Source organism: Anomaloglossus baeobatrachus, chromosome 3 (assembly GCF_048569485.1).
Source record: "Anomaloglossus baeobatrachus isolate aAnoBae1 chromosome 3, aAnoBae1.hap1, whole genome shotgun sequence".
NCBI lineage: Eukaryota > Metazoa > Chordata > Amphibia > Anura > Aromobatidae > Anomaloglossus > Anomaloglossus baeobatrachus.
Genome location: NC_134355.1, coordinates 487,155,224 through 487,169,891, shown reverse-complemented (window position 1 = coordinate 487,169,891; position 14,668 = coordinate 487,155,224).

Below are 14,668 nucleotides of genomic sequence, written 5' to 3'. Positions count from 1 at the left end.
CGCACAGCGAAAGTGAAAGCAATTCATGTGTAGTACAGGAGTCATCACATGACCCTGTGCTACCATGACAACTAACGGAAATCACGTGATCGCGTCACGTGACTTCCGGTATCGGGCGGTAAGTAAAGGTTTACCGCGATCGCGCTTATAATGGCGCTGTCACATATTGACAGCGCCATTTAAGGGGTTAAACGGTACGAGCAGATAACGATTCTGCTTGTGCCTAGCAGGCACACATCTCAGCTGTGAAAATCAGCTGAGATGTGTGCCGATCGCGGCATGCTGCCGCCAGCAGACCGCGGGCAGTAACATTATGACCGCTAGGACGTAATTTTACGGCCAGCGGTCGTTAAGGGGTTAAGCCGCGCTCACACTTAATTATAAAAAATAGGTCCCGTGCTCATGCAGAAAAGGTGGATGAGTGAAATCCGGTATTCTTTGTTGTTTGAGTGTGTGATTGATTTTTTTTTCCTCTCCTAGCATCTATATGCCATCCGTATGACATCCATTTTTTTTCTCAGCATCTATTATTGTAGTCATTTACAGGACCATTTATAGTGTTCTATGCAACAGAATGGTGATGTATCCATAGAAATTGGATGCCAATAAGATGGTCCGTGTGCCGTTCGTAATTTTTCTAGCACCCATTGACTCTAGTCTGGTTTATGCGTCCATTCGGAGCATACTGCAATTTTTTCCTCAGGTAGAATACAACTGAGGAAAAACTCACAGATCAGCACTGCCTCATTGAATAACATTGGTGCGAGTGGAATCTGATTTTTTTATTGGATTGCACTCGGCGTATTTATACACGGCGTTTACTGTATATACAAGTGTGAGCAAACCGTTAGGAGAGTATGAAATACACAGTGCGCATCTTTTTTTACAATATTTTCTTGTCTTTTTTTTCCTACAAATTTGTTTACAATGCAGTTAGAATAGAAATTGCCAAACGATGACCTAGATACCTGTAGCAATTAGATATGCACCAAATACATAATTTAATTACTTAAGAACATTAAGGGATGGGTGAAGGATTCATATAAATATTGATATGCTTGTATCTACATATTATCACCGCATTTGTATTTAATTTGCTATTTTTTGTCTTCACATTTATTGGCCTTGTAATCTTTATATGGATTTTATTTTCTAGTATCTGTAACTACAATTAATAGTTAGACAAAATGATTATCTATGTGCTGCCACATTCCCATTGATCAGATGAAAATCAGAACCCACAGCGAAATGTAACATGACATACCAAACTTTTTAATTTTGAGAAATCCTCCATAAAATGTTTATATTTATATACTATATATTATATACACACACACACACACACACACACACACACAGTATGTATGTATGAGTATATGTATATTTATATATACAGTGCCGAGCAAAAGTTTGGACACACCTCATTCAAAGAGTTTTCTTATTTTCATAACTCTGAAAATTGTAGATTTACTTTGAAGGCATCAAAACTATGAATTAACACATGTGAAATGAAATACTTAACAAAAAAGTGTGAAACAACTGAAAATATGCCTTATATCCTAGGTTCTTCAAAGTAGCCACCTTTTGCTTTGATTACTGCTTTGCACACTCTTTGCATTCTCTTAATGAGCTTCAAGAGGTAGTCACCGGAAATGGTTGTCACTTCAGAGGTGTGCCCTGTCAGGTTTAATAAGTGGGATTTCTTGCCTTATAAATGGGGTTAGGACCATCAGTTGTGTTGTGCAGAAGTCTGGTGGATACACAGCTGATAGTCCTACTGAATAGACTGTTAGAATTTGTATTATGGCAAGAAAATAGCAGCTAAGTAAAGAAAAATGAGTGGCCATCATTACTTTAAGAAATGAAAGTCAATCGGTCCGAAAAATTGGGAAATGTTTGAAAGTGTCCCCAAGTGCAGTGGCAAAAACCATCAAACGCTACAAAAAAACTGGCTCACATGAGGACCGCCCCAGGAAAGGAAGACCAAGAGTCACCTCTGCTGCGGAGGATAAGTTTATCCGAGTTACCAGACTCAGAAATCGCAGGTTAACAGTAGCTCAGATTAGAGACCAGGTCAATGCCACACAGAGTTCTAGATTCAGACACATCTCTAGAACAACTGTTAAGAGGGGCTGCACCTCAATGGGGAAGGTGCAGCTGTGCTGGGGGAGAAAATGGTCAGACGGATGGAGGAGCTTTTAAACTAGGATCGGGGGGGAGGGAGGGTAGTGGAGCAAAAAAGGGGATATATAGAGCAGATAGAGACAGTGAGACGGTAGGGGTCAATGAAGGATTAGGGGGGGATGGGACATACAAGGAACGTAGGGAGGCTAGGAGTAATAAAGGTGTTAATAGGATTAAATGTCTACTGGCAAATGCAAGAAGTCTTGCAAACAAAATGAATGAATTGGAGACTCTTATGTCAACCATGGATTATGATGTGGTGGGCATTACGGAAACCTGGCTGGATGAAAGCCATGACTGGGTGACAAACATACAGGGTTATAGTACATTTAGGAAGGACAGGAAAGGCCAAAAAGGTGGTGGGGTGTGTATATTTATCAAATCTAACCTAAAACCTGTGTTGTATGATGACATTGAGGGGAACAGCAACAATGTAGAGTCAGTATGGGTAAATGTACATGGGGAGGGGAATAATGGAAAAATGCTAGTTGGAGTTTGCTATAAGCCTCCTAACATACCTGAACAAATAGAGGGTGAAATGCTGGAACAAATTGAAAAGGCAGCTAATAATAATAATCGGGTTCTTATTATGGGGGATTTCAACTATCCAGACATACAGTGGGACATACAGCTTTTAGCAGAACCAGAAGATTCTAAGTTCTTATCTACCATTCAAGACCATTTCCTCTCTCAGATGGTAGGTGAACCGACCAGGGGAGATAATTTGCTAGATCTGGTCCTGTCAAATAGACCGGATACAATTTCAGATCTACAGGTCCGGGAGCACTTGGGCACCAGCGATCATAATATGGTAAGCTTCGACATAATTTTCAATAGAACATTTCAAAGGGGGAATGCTAAAACCTGGAATTTTAGGAAAGCTGATTTCAACAAATTAAGGGAAGAGCTTAAATGTGTAGATTGGGACAGAGTCATGGTAACTGGGGATACCGAACATAAATGGGGTAAGTTTAAGGATATACTACTAGAGTCCTGTAAAAAACGTATACCCTCTGGTAATAAAATGTCCAGGAATAAAAAGAAACCACTATGGATAAATAAGACTGTACAAAGTATAATAAAACAAAAACAAAGGGCGTTTAAAATCTTAAAGGCTGAGAATACAGAAATAGCATTGCAGGAGTATAAAGATATCAATAGGCAATGCAAAAAAGAAATCAAACAAGCAAAACTAGCTACTGAAACAAAAATCGCCAATGACATTAAAATAAATCCCAAAATCTTTTATAAATACATTAATGCCAAAAGGAAAACAAAGGATAGTATCGGACCCTTAAAATATAATAACAAGTTAGTTATAGAGGACAAACAAAAGACTGAGATATTAAATAGGCATTTCTCATCTGTATTCACCAAGGAACTGACTGTACCAGGGATCATTCAACAAGTGAAAAATCAAAGTCCACCACCCGATATAATTAAATTAACACAAGATGAAGTACGCCTACGTCTGAGTAAATTAAACATTGACAAATCCCCAGGGCCAGATGGCATTCATCCACGAATATTGAGGGAATTGAGCTCCGTAATCGACAGACCGCTGTATCTCATCTTTTTAGACTCACTTGTAACAGGGTTGGTGCCTCAGGATTGGAGGATTGCTGATGTGGTACCGATATTTAAGAAAGGTAAGAGGGTAGATCCAGGCAACTACCGTCCAGTAAGCCTGACATCAGTAGTATGCAAAGTTTTTGAGGGCATTTTAAGGGATGACATGCAAAAATATATTGCAGAAAATAATATGATAACTGACAAACAGCATGGATTCATAAAAGATAAGTCGTGTCTAACCAACCTGTTGGGGTTCTATGAGGGGGTAAGTTCAAACCTGGATATTGGTAATGCAGCTGATGTGATTTATTTGGACTTTGCAAAGGCATTTGATACTGTACCACATAATAGCCTTATACTAAAGCTCCAGAAGCAAGGACTAGGGGACACAATATGCAACTGGGTAAGGAATTGGCTAAAAGATAGGAAACAAAGAGTAGTCATAAATGGTACATTTTCTAAATGGGCTATAGTCAGCAGTGGGGTGCCGCAGGGATCTGTGCTTGGACCGATTCTTTTTACTCTCTTTATTAATGACCTTGTGGATGGGATTGATAGTACAGTGTCAGTCTTTGCCGATGACCCCAAACTATGTAGGATATTAAAAACTGACCTGGATAGTACAATATTACAAAAAGATCTGGATAAGATGTCAGAATGGGCAGATACTTGGCAAATGAGATTTAATGTTGATAAATGTAAAGTAATGCACCTAGGACGGAGTAATCCTATAGCTGCGTATACATTAAATGGAAGTAAACTCGGGACTGCAGAACAGGAGAAGGACTTGGGTATTCTCATTACAAATAAGCTGAGCAGCAGCACTCAATGTCAAGCAGCAGCTGCAAAAGCAAACAAGATTTTAGGGTGTATAAAAAGAGAGATTAGATCCCGTGATCCCAACGTATTGTTACCCCTCTATAAATCACTTGTAAGGCCACATCTGGAATACGGGATCCAGTTTTGGGCTCCACATTTTAAAAAGGACATTCAGAAGTTAGAGTCAGTTCAAAGGCGGGCAACTAGACTATTACAAGGAATGGAAGGCCTCCCATATGATGGCAGGTTGAAAAAGTTAGATATGTTTAGCTTAGAAAAAAGACGTCTCAGAGGAGATCTCATTTATATGTATAAATACATGTGTGGTCAATATAAAGGACTGGCACATAACTTATTTCTTCCGAAAACAATACTAAGGACCAGGGGGCACTCACTGCGAGTGGAAGAAAAGCGATTCCGACACCTAAATAGGAAAGGGTTCTTTACAGTTAGAGCGGTCAGACTGTGGAATACACTACCACAAGAGGTAGTAATGGCAGATACTATAACAGCTTTTAAAAAAGGGCTGGATGATTTCCTCAGTACACAAAACATTGTTGGTTATAAATGACTTAGTGACTAAATGTAGAACTGGTGGAGGAAGGTTGAACTAGATGGACCTAGGTCTTTTTTCAACCTAAGTAACTATGTAACTATGTAACTATGTAAGAGGAGACTTTGTGCAGCAGGCTTTGATGGTAAAATAGCTGCTAGGAAACCAATGCTAAGGACGGGCAACAAGCAGAAGAGACTTGTTTGGGCTAAAGAACACAAGGAATTGACATTAGACTAGTGGAAATCTGTGCTTTGGTCTGGTGAGTCCAAATCTGAGATCTTTGGATTCAACCACAATGTCTTTGTGCGACACAGAAAAGGTGAACGGATGGACTCTACATGCCTGGTTCCCACCGTGAAGCATGGTGGGGGAGGTGTGATAGTGTGGGGGTGCTTTGCTGGTGACACTGTTGGCGATTTATTCAAAATTGAAGGCATACTGAACCAGAATGGCTACCACAGCATCTTGCAGCAGCATGCTATGCCATCCGGTTTGCGTTTAGTTCGACCATCATTTATTTTTCAACAGGACAATGACCGCAAACACACCTCCAGGCTGTGTAAGGGCTATTTGATGTAGAAGGAGAGTGATGGGGTGCTACGCCAGATGATCTGGCCTCCACAGTCACCAGACCTGAACCCAATCGAGATGGTTTGGGGTGAGCTGGACCGCAGAGTGAAGGCAAAAGGGCCAACAAGTGCTAAGCATCTCTGGGAACTCCTTCAAGACTGTTGGAAGACCATTTCTGGTGACTACCTCTTGAAGCTCATCAAGAGAATGCCAAGAGTGTGCAAAGCAGTAATCAAAGCAAAAGGTTCTTCATTTTTAGTAAGTCATCAAATTATTGCGTATATACAGTACATATCCTGTGTAATTCCGCAATAAATATCAATGTTTCCAGTATCTCTTGTGTTTCCAAATATACAGGCTCAATAATAGGTCAATTTCACACATACATATATAAAAAAAAATGTATTAAGTTACAAGATCAATTACAATTTCCTTTGTTCAAGAATTGCACTGTATCTGTAAAAATCGGAATCTATATGGTGGCTCTGTATTGAGTCCAATTTTTTTGTGCAAGGATGAGTCTCTTCCGACACGCAGAAACTAGTGCATGCTGTGATTTTCACATGCAGATTTGGTCAGTGAACTATATATATAGTATCACTTATTCACACTGCCCCATTGAAGAAAATTTCTCCTAATGACATCTTTGTGATGTCCATTTTTTATGGACAGCAGTGCACTTGGTCCAAAAATATGGTTGTGTGAACAATTGCTTATTCATATGAAAGAAAAAATAAATATGGTTTATGATAAGCTTATCTTAGACCTGGGCTACAAAGTGACTTTCTGTAATGTTACTGATTGATTTTATTCACTATGTAACAGGTGATGACCACAGAAATACATACAACTTAATGTGTTTCTTGGACAATTTCTCATGTAGCAGTAGTCTATTGTTCAACAAAACCAAATTGGTTTCACTGTGAATTGCAGTGATTGAACAAAAAAAGAAAACCAAGGAAGTTTATTTTGCAAAAGATCTGCAAGCAATAGTCACAGTAAAAAAAGAGCAATAATTAAAAAAACAAAATGCACATTATTAGCCAGTACCCAGCCTTTGAACTGCCGCTTTGGGCCTTATTTAGATGTCCGTTTTCCATGTTCTGTCCATGGCGAATATATAATATATTACATTATAAATAATATTTATTCACTTAAATAGTTATCTTAATTTCACAACACTTTACATACATCAGCAACACTGTACCCATTGGGATTACAATCAAAATGCCCTATCTGTATGTCTTTAGAGTATTACATAGGTAAGGATGATTGACCTTAGGGAGATCAACATCCAGCACTGCGGAGACACCATCACGTGTTTCTCAACGCAGTGATTCTAGAGCAATGCCCCCTGGGAAATATGCAAAACAAGGAAGCCGCGGAGACACCATCACATGTTTCTCAACGCTGGCAGGAAACTAGCCAGGTCTTTCACCGGGAAGGAAAAACCACGGGACGGGCAGTCTCCAGTCAAGGAAACCACCTATGCCAAACATGGTATCCATCTACAGACAGCTGTTTCAGGGTATTTGCCCTGGACTCACAAATAGCAATTTCTCCAGATTAACGCAATGCTAATATCCTAAGCCTATGAGCCAGACCATAATAATCGTTCACTCATCCAAAGTGGTGCCCAAGGAAAATGTTCTAATTTATCCATACTGGGTTTATCTATATAACTGTTTAATACCCCTTATCTATACATACTCTTGTCTTGGAGTAATTACTATATGGGAGTTTTTTTCTATAGAGTTCCCACTTTTAGGGGCCCTTTGCACACTACGACATCGCAAGCCAATGCTGCGATGCCGAGCGCGATAGTCCCCGCCCCCGTCGCACATGCGATACCATGGTGATAGCTGTCGTAGCGAACATTATCGCTACGGCAGCTTCACATGCACTCACCTGCCCTGCAACGTCGCTGTGGCCGGCAAACCGCCTCCTTCCTAAGGGGGCAGGTCGTGCGGCATCATAGCGGCGTCACATGGCAGGCGGCCAAAAGAAGCAGAGGGGCGGAGATGAGCAGGACGTAAACATCCCGCCCACCTCCGCATAGCCGGCTGGGACGCAGGTAGGAGATGTACCTCGCTCCTGCGGCTTCACACAGAGCGATGCTACACCGATGATACGATTACGACGCTTTAGTGCTCGTTAATCGTATCAAAAATGCTTTACACACTACGATGACGACAGCGACGCCGGATGTGCGTCACTTTCAATTTGACCCGACCGACATTGCACCTGCGATATCGTAGTGTGCAATGTGCCCCTTAGCATATGGCTGTTTTGTAATGTATGGAAACAATGCTGTATAAACATGTCTAGAGGTTTTATATTTTAGTAATCTAAATTATCCTTACTGGGTTTACCCATATAATTATTTAATACTGTTCATTTATACATACTCTCGCCACATGTGGGGTGTGGGCCCTATGTGATTTGCAATCAGTCACACTCATTAAAAGCCTGATAAATTGTTATTTGATTCTTTGACTCTTGTTTTGGTATGTCACTTCTTGTAATTGAATTATGTAATAAACACTTTTTATATTTTTGCAAATAGTTGTTTTGATTTGTCTTTGACTATTTGGTCACGTATAGGACCACGACTACGTTACCCCTTAGTTTTCTTGTTATACAAATTATTGTTTAGGGTGTAGTCTCTACAAATGTTGAATATGGTGTCATATTCTGCCCTCATCCATGTAATTTAAACTCCTTGCAGATGTTGTCCTTGGTGGGATTTGAACCCAGGACCCCAGCGCTGCAAGACTGTATTGCTAACCACCAGTTCCATACATTATAATGGGTACATGTTCTGTAATTTTTTGCTGACCATAGAAAAATCATGAATACATTGTCGTTATTTGATCCCGTCACGGATCATAATTGACAACACATCTATGAATTGGTAAGAATCAGGCAGCACCAGTGTGCAGTCTATGTGCTATATGTATTTAACATTGCAATGCAAAACCTAAAAAGGTTTTAAGTTTTTTATTCATTGCATCATATGTGTACATCATTGATGGTAAAAAATTGAGACATTTACCAAATACTGAGGAAAATTGGATGAAAAACGCTGATGACACTTGGACCGTTTTTTTGCATACAAGAAAAATAACTGATGTCTGAATGAGGCTGTAGTTTGTTAAAATCAATCAATAGCACTACAAAAAGTCCTATCGTAATCCATGCCTAAATATGTAACCTTAAGGCATCCTTTAAACGTCCGTGTTTCTGGTATGCATGACGCGTCCTACGTTATACACCCTCTCCAGCATTAAGGTCCTGCGCAGGCTCACTTTAATCTCCCCTGAGCAGGGCAGATTAAAGTATTCTAGTGCGCCTGCACGGGACCTCAATACCGGCCTATGTGCATGACTTAGGACGCGTCATGCACCCAGGCTTCAGAAGAAGGATGACTAAGATGACCGAAAAAGGAGGTGCCGGTCCCGGGGAACAGCTCCACCCATCAGACCAGTTTGCAACACACCGACCCCCTAGGTGAGTATTATAAAGTGTTTTTTATGTTCTACACAGCGGCCTGGGTTCTTATATACGGCATGTTAGAATGCTGTATATAAGAGCCCACTGGTGGTGGCCGAAGCTTATAGGGCCCAAATCTGCTGACAGGTTCCATTCAACAAAATAAATAATAATAAAAAAAATTACGTGGGGTTCCCCCATTTTTCATAACCAGCAAACATTTTGTTCTTGGAATCCTCCCTGGATTACGTCGGACCAGCTGCGAATTTCTTTTTATATTGAATAAAGTGGTGAATGAGGGTAAGGGTACGACCGCACTTTGCATTCACCTACATGCAGTTCAAAACGCACCTTTTTGCCTTAATTGATTTGACCAAAGTTGCCTTTTCCAGAAATTTAGCGCTGAAAACGCATGCGTATTTTCCGCGTTTTACATGCGTTTTCAGCGCTTTTTGCCTGCTTTTTCACTTGCGTTTTGATGGATGCATTTTAAAGAAGACACAGTCAAATAAAGTTGCATTAGTCAAAATAAATGAAAAAATAGAAAAAAATGGTTTAAATAAGCATTTATTAAAACTATAATAAAAATGTTAATTTTTAATAAAATTATAGCGGTTAAACACAATTTTATGGTAAAATATGTATATTTTATTAATATAAATCATTTAAATTGTCGGGTTTTGTGTGTGTGTGTGTAAAGGAACATTATAATCCTTTAATTTTATGGTTGAAAAGCATGCATTTTTGGTCTCCAAAACGCTATGGAAAAGCAGGTAAAACGCAGGAATTTGGATTTTGGGTGCATTTTGCCATTTCTCATTGACTCCAATGTTAGCAAAACTGACCGAAAATGGCAAAAACAATTGACATGTTGCTTCTTTGAACGCATGGTTTTTGCCACAAAATATGCAAATTTTAACTAGCGTTTAGAAACGCAAAGTGCGGTTGGGAAAACTACTTTTGCCATTGGTTTTAATGGAAAATGGAAACGCATGCATTTTGGCATGAAAAAGGTGCTTCTGTAAACACAACCAAAAAGCAATGGAAACGCAGTTGGAAACGCAAAGCGCGGTCGTACCCTTAGTGTGTTGTTTTATTTCTCTGTCTTTGTATGTTTGTGAGGTTTTTTTTTTCTTCAGAAATGCTTTTTTGGGCTAGGATGGCTTTGGTGGAATACGGTGGATTCCCTGGACTACAGCAGCACTGCATAGGTTTTCCTTTTTAATAAAATTGCAAAAAAAGGGAAAGTTTTGGGTAGTGATTATTGAAATAAAACATTTTATGATGTGTTGGTGTCTGTGTTTGTTTTTTTTATTACTGGTTTAGTAATGAGGGTCTCTGATAGACACCCTCCATTACTAACCCCTGGTTTGGATGCCAAATGACATTACACAGCTGACATCAACCCCATAAATTATTACCCTGATTGCCAATGCACCAGGGCAACCTGGAAGAGCCAAGGCGAGGCAGAAGAATTGGAACATCCAATGTGATGTGTCACTTCTTGGGCGGCTGCAGAATGGTATTTTTCGGCTGGAAGGGCCCAATAACCATTGATTTTCCCAGTCTGATAATATCAGCCCGCAGCCATCTGCTTTACCATTGTTGCTTATAAAAACTAGGGGGGACCCCACATCATTTTTGGCTAATAGACTACAGATTGCTAAAAAATTTATATCTTTGAACTTCTTTAACTTCTTTAACACATAAAAAAATAATAATTTCAGAATTTATCGTTCCATAGGATCTGTGGGATGGGTAATAACGCCTTGATTGGTGAGGTACCGACTATTGGGACCAGCACCTATTGTGAGTACTGGGAACATTTATGGTCCCTTTATGCTAAGAGTGGGATCTGTTTTTCAAAGATGGGGAAAATAAAAAGAAAAAGTTTCTCCACATGAATGGCAGATCGCCATCTGATTATTGAAAGCAAATCATGCATGCAAAACAAAACAAAAAAAACCCGCCAAAAAACCAACACAATTTGCACTGCTTCATTGAATAACCATGGTCCAAGTGAAATCTGAATTTTTGATGCAGACCACTTGGACCGAAAATATGGTTGTCTGCATAAGCCCTTAGAATGAAGCTGCAAAATACATACTCTATCAGCACTCCATACATTCTCTATTAGGCTGCACATCTTTTTCTAGCAGCCTTAGGCCAGAGTTCCACTTGTGAGTGACTTGCGCCAGTCTTGCATCGCATCACCCGGCCCGGCCTGTGGATCCCCGGAGAGGAACATCTCAGCTGCATAGAAATACATAGAGCTGACCCACTTCTGTCTGGAGAGCCACAGACTGGGCCAAGTGATATGATGTGAGACTCGTGTGAGCCACTCGAAAGTGTGACTCTGGCCTTATAGAGAATGAATGGAATGGATGGCGGGCGTATTACAAGAAAAAAAGTTTGTGCAGATAAGTGATAGTGTTTTAATTGACAATCCCTTTAATACTTCACACAGATTTATGTAACCCATTTTTGGGCTTTAAAAAAAAACAAAACAAAAAAAACCCCATGAATTAATGTGCACTTTTTGGGTGTTTTTTTTAAGTCAAATAGAGAAGACTATGCAAAATTTGTGATGAAAAACCATACCTGCAGCATATGTTTGTAAAACAGATACCAAATACAGAATTCGATACAAAATTGAAAAAAATGCACAACAAATATAAAATATTGGTAGAAATAAAAAATAAAGACTGTTAATCTTTGAATATTTGCTTTCAGAGTACATCTGGCCATAGCATTTTTTTTTTAATAATTTGATTAAAAAAAATAGTGCAAACAAAAAAAAATCTTCGTTAAAAACAAACAAACCTGGAATTAAAATGTTTTCCCTAAAACACCAGATGAGAAGACTAGTGTTGAGCGGACCCGGATCTGAAAAATCCGGATCCGCACGGTTCGAGGTTCCGATCCGAGTCCGACCAGTACCCGGGATCCGTGGTACACGATCCGGATCCGTTTTTTTTCTCTCTCTCTCTCTCTCGTCCCGGATCCGACTCCCCATTCATTTACATAGCCGCGGATCAGATCCGGACTTCAGCGGCAACCCGATCCGGATCCGTCGGACCCGGATTATAGCCGATCCGCTCAACTCTAGAGAAGACACCTAAAGTGTATGTGCAGTTGTGTATGCGACATCTTTTTCAGGCAAAATCTGCCTGAAAAAGCCCAAGAAAAAAATGAACAAATGTCAAAACGACACATGTACAGTCTTTTGTCACTTCTTTTAGCCCATTCAGGATTAAGAATCCGTAAAAGAAGTAGCACAGTCCTTCTTCAAGTGGATTCCACTAGGAAACTGCTTGCTAGTTATACACCGTTTGCAGAATTATTAGGCAAATGAGTATTTTGATCACATAATAATTTTTATACATGATGTCCTACTCCAAGCTGTATAGGCGTGAGAGCCAACTACCAATTAAGTAAATCAGGTGATGTGCATCTCTGTAATGAGGAGAGGTGTGGTGTAATGACATCAACACCCTATATAAGGTGTGCTCAATTATTAGGCAACTTCCTTTCCTTTGGCTAAATGGGTCAGAAGAGAGATTTGACGGGCTCTGAAAAATCCAAAATTGTGAGATGTCTTGCAGAGGGATGCAGCAGTCTTGAAATTGCTAAACGTTTGAAGAGTGATCACCGAACAATCAAGCGTTTCATGGCAAACAGCCAACAGGGTCGCAAGAAGCGTGTTGGGCAAAAAAGGCGCAAAATAACTGCCCATGAATTGAGGAAACTCAAGCGTGAAGCTGCCAAGATGCCATTTGCCACCAGTTTGGCCATATTTCAGAGCTGCAACGTTACTGGAGTATCAAAAAGCACAAGGTGTGCCATACTCATGGACATGGCCAAGGTAAGGAAGGCTGAAAAACGACCACCTTTGAACAAGAAACATAAGAAGATAAAATGTCAAGACTGGGCCAAGAAATATCTTAAGACTGATTTTTAAAGGTTTTATGGACTGATGAAATGAGAGTGACTCTTGATGGGCCAGAGGCTGGATCAGTAAAGGGCAGAGAGCTCTACTCCGACTCAGTGCCAGCAAGGTGGAGGTGGGGTACTGGTATGGGCTGGTATCATCAAAGATGAACTTGTGGGACCTGCACAAACAGATATCCCCCTAAGATAGCCAAATCTAAAAAAAAAAACAACACTCCAACTTCAAAAAATATTAAGCTTTAATATTTGAGTCTTTTGGGTTTATGGAGAACATAGTTGTTGATCAATAATAAAAATTCTCTAAAATACAGCTTGACTAATAATTCTGCACACAGTGTAGTTTACAATATAGAAAAAAGTTATCACAACTGTAAGAAAAAGTGCTACAGGATTTTAAAAATGTAGAATGTAAAATAATGCAAAATACATATATAAACGGTGCAAGCCTCCTGGACCAACAATCCCATAATCCATAAATATAAAAGAGGCAGCACTCCATAAATAAATAAAATGTGGACTTTATTAGTCCATGTGCCGACGTTTCAGTCCTAACACAGAACTTTTCTCAAGCAAGTGAATACAAACCTCAAGTGCCTAGAAGTATAGTGGATAATTAATGGTTTACATTAAAGTTTCAAATCTCACATACAATTCCATTATAATACATTGAGGTTATCTACCATAGAAAACAAGTGACCTAGCAGGCCTGCGAGGCCCCAGGTATGCGTTCTAGGGTTAAATACTGTAACCCCTTACATTATGAAATACCCACCTCAAATCCATTTTTTACATAGTGTATATTTATGATACAGTGGTTTTAATAATACAGGTCATATATTGATTATTAACTAATGACTCACTCAGAAAAGTAAACATAGACTCCAAAGATTAAAGGTAAACCACGCAAACTGTGTTTTCAATTAGTTAGTAGACATGTCTGTGTTTCTCCGGTCATTAAGTACAGTGGAACCTCGCTCAACGAGTAACCCACTTAACGAGAATTTCGCTTATCAAGCAAAGCTTTCTGTAAATTTGTAACTCAGTTTACGAGAAAGCTTTGCTGTACGAGCAAAATACTCACTGCACACACTTCCGGTTCTGTACATCCACCGCACTCTGACCCGCTCTTGCAGTACACACACACACACACATGTCGTGGGCGGAGGAGGGGACGCTGCGCTCTCCCTCTGCTCGGGTCCGGCTGCCGCTGCTGCTGCGCCCTCTGCTGCTCGGTGGCTCGAGCGATGTGCCGGATCCCGGGGACTCGAGTGGCGCTCCTCGCCTGTGAGTGAAAAGGGGATTGGTTTTGGGGATTTATTGTTGTCCGTGACGCCACCCATGGTTGTGGTGATTGCGTGGACACCACCGCTGCTCTGTATAGGGATCCTGGGAGCGGTGACAGAGAGCAGCTTTGTTGTTATTCCTCCCCTCCGTGGGTAGGGGGTTGATTGTCCCGGGGCCCGATGATGGGGTAGGGATGGATGGCAGGCCGGGTGCGGAGCCTGGTGAGGTGCAGGGTCGCGG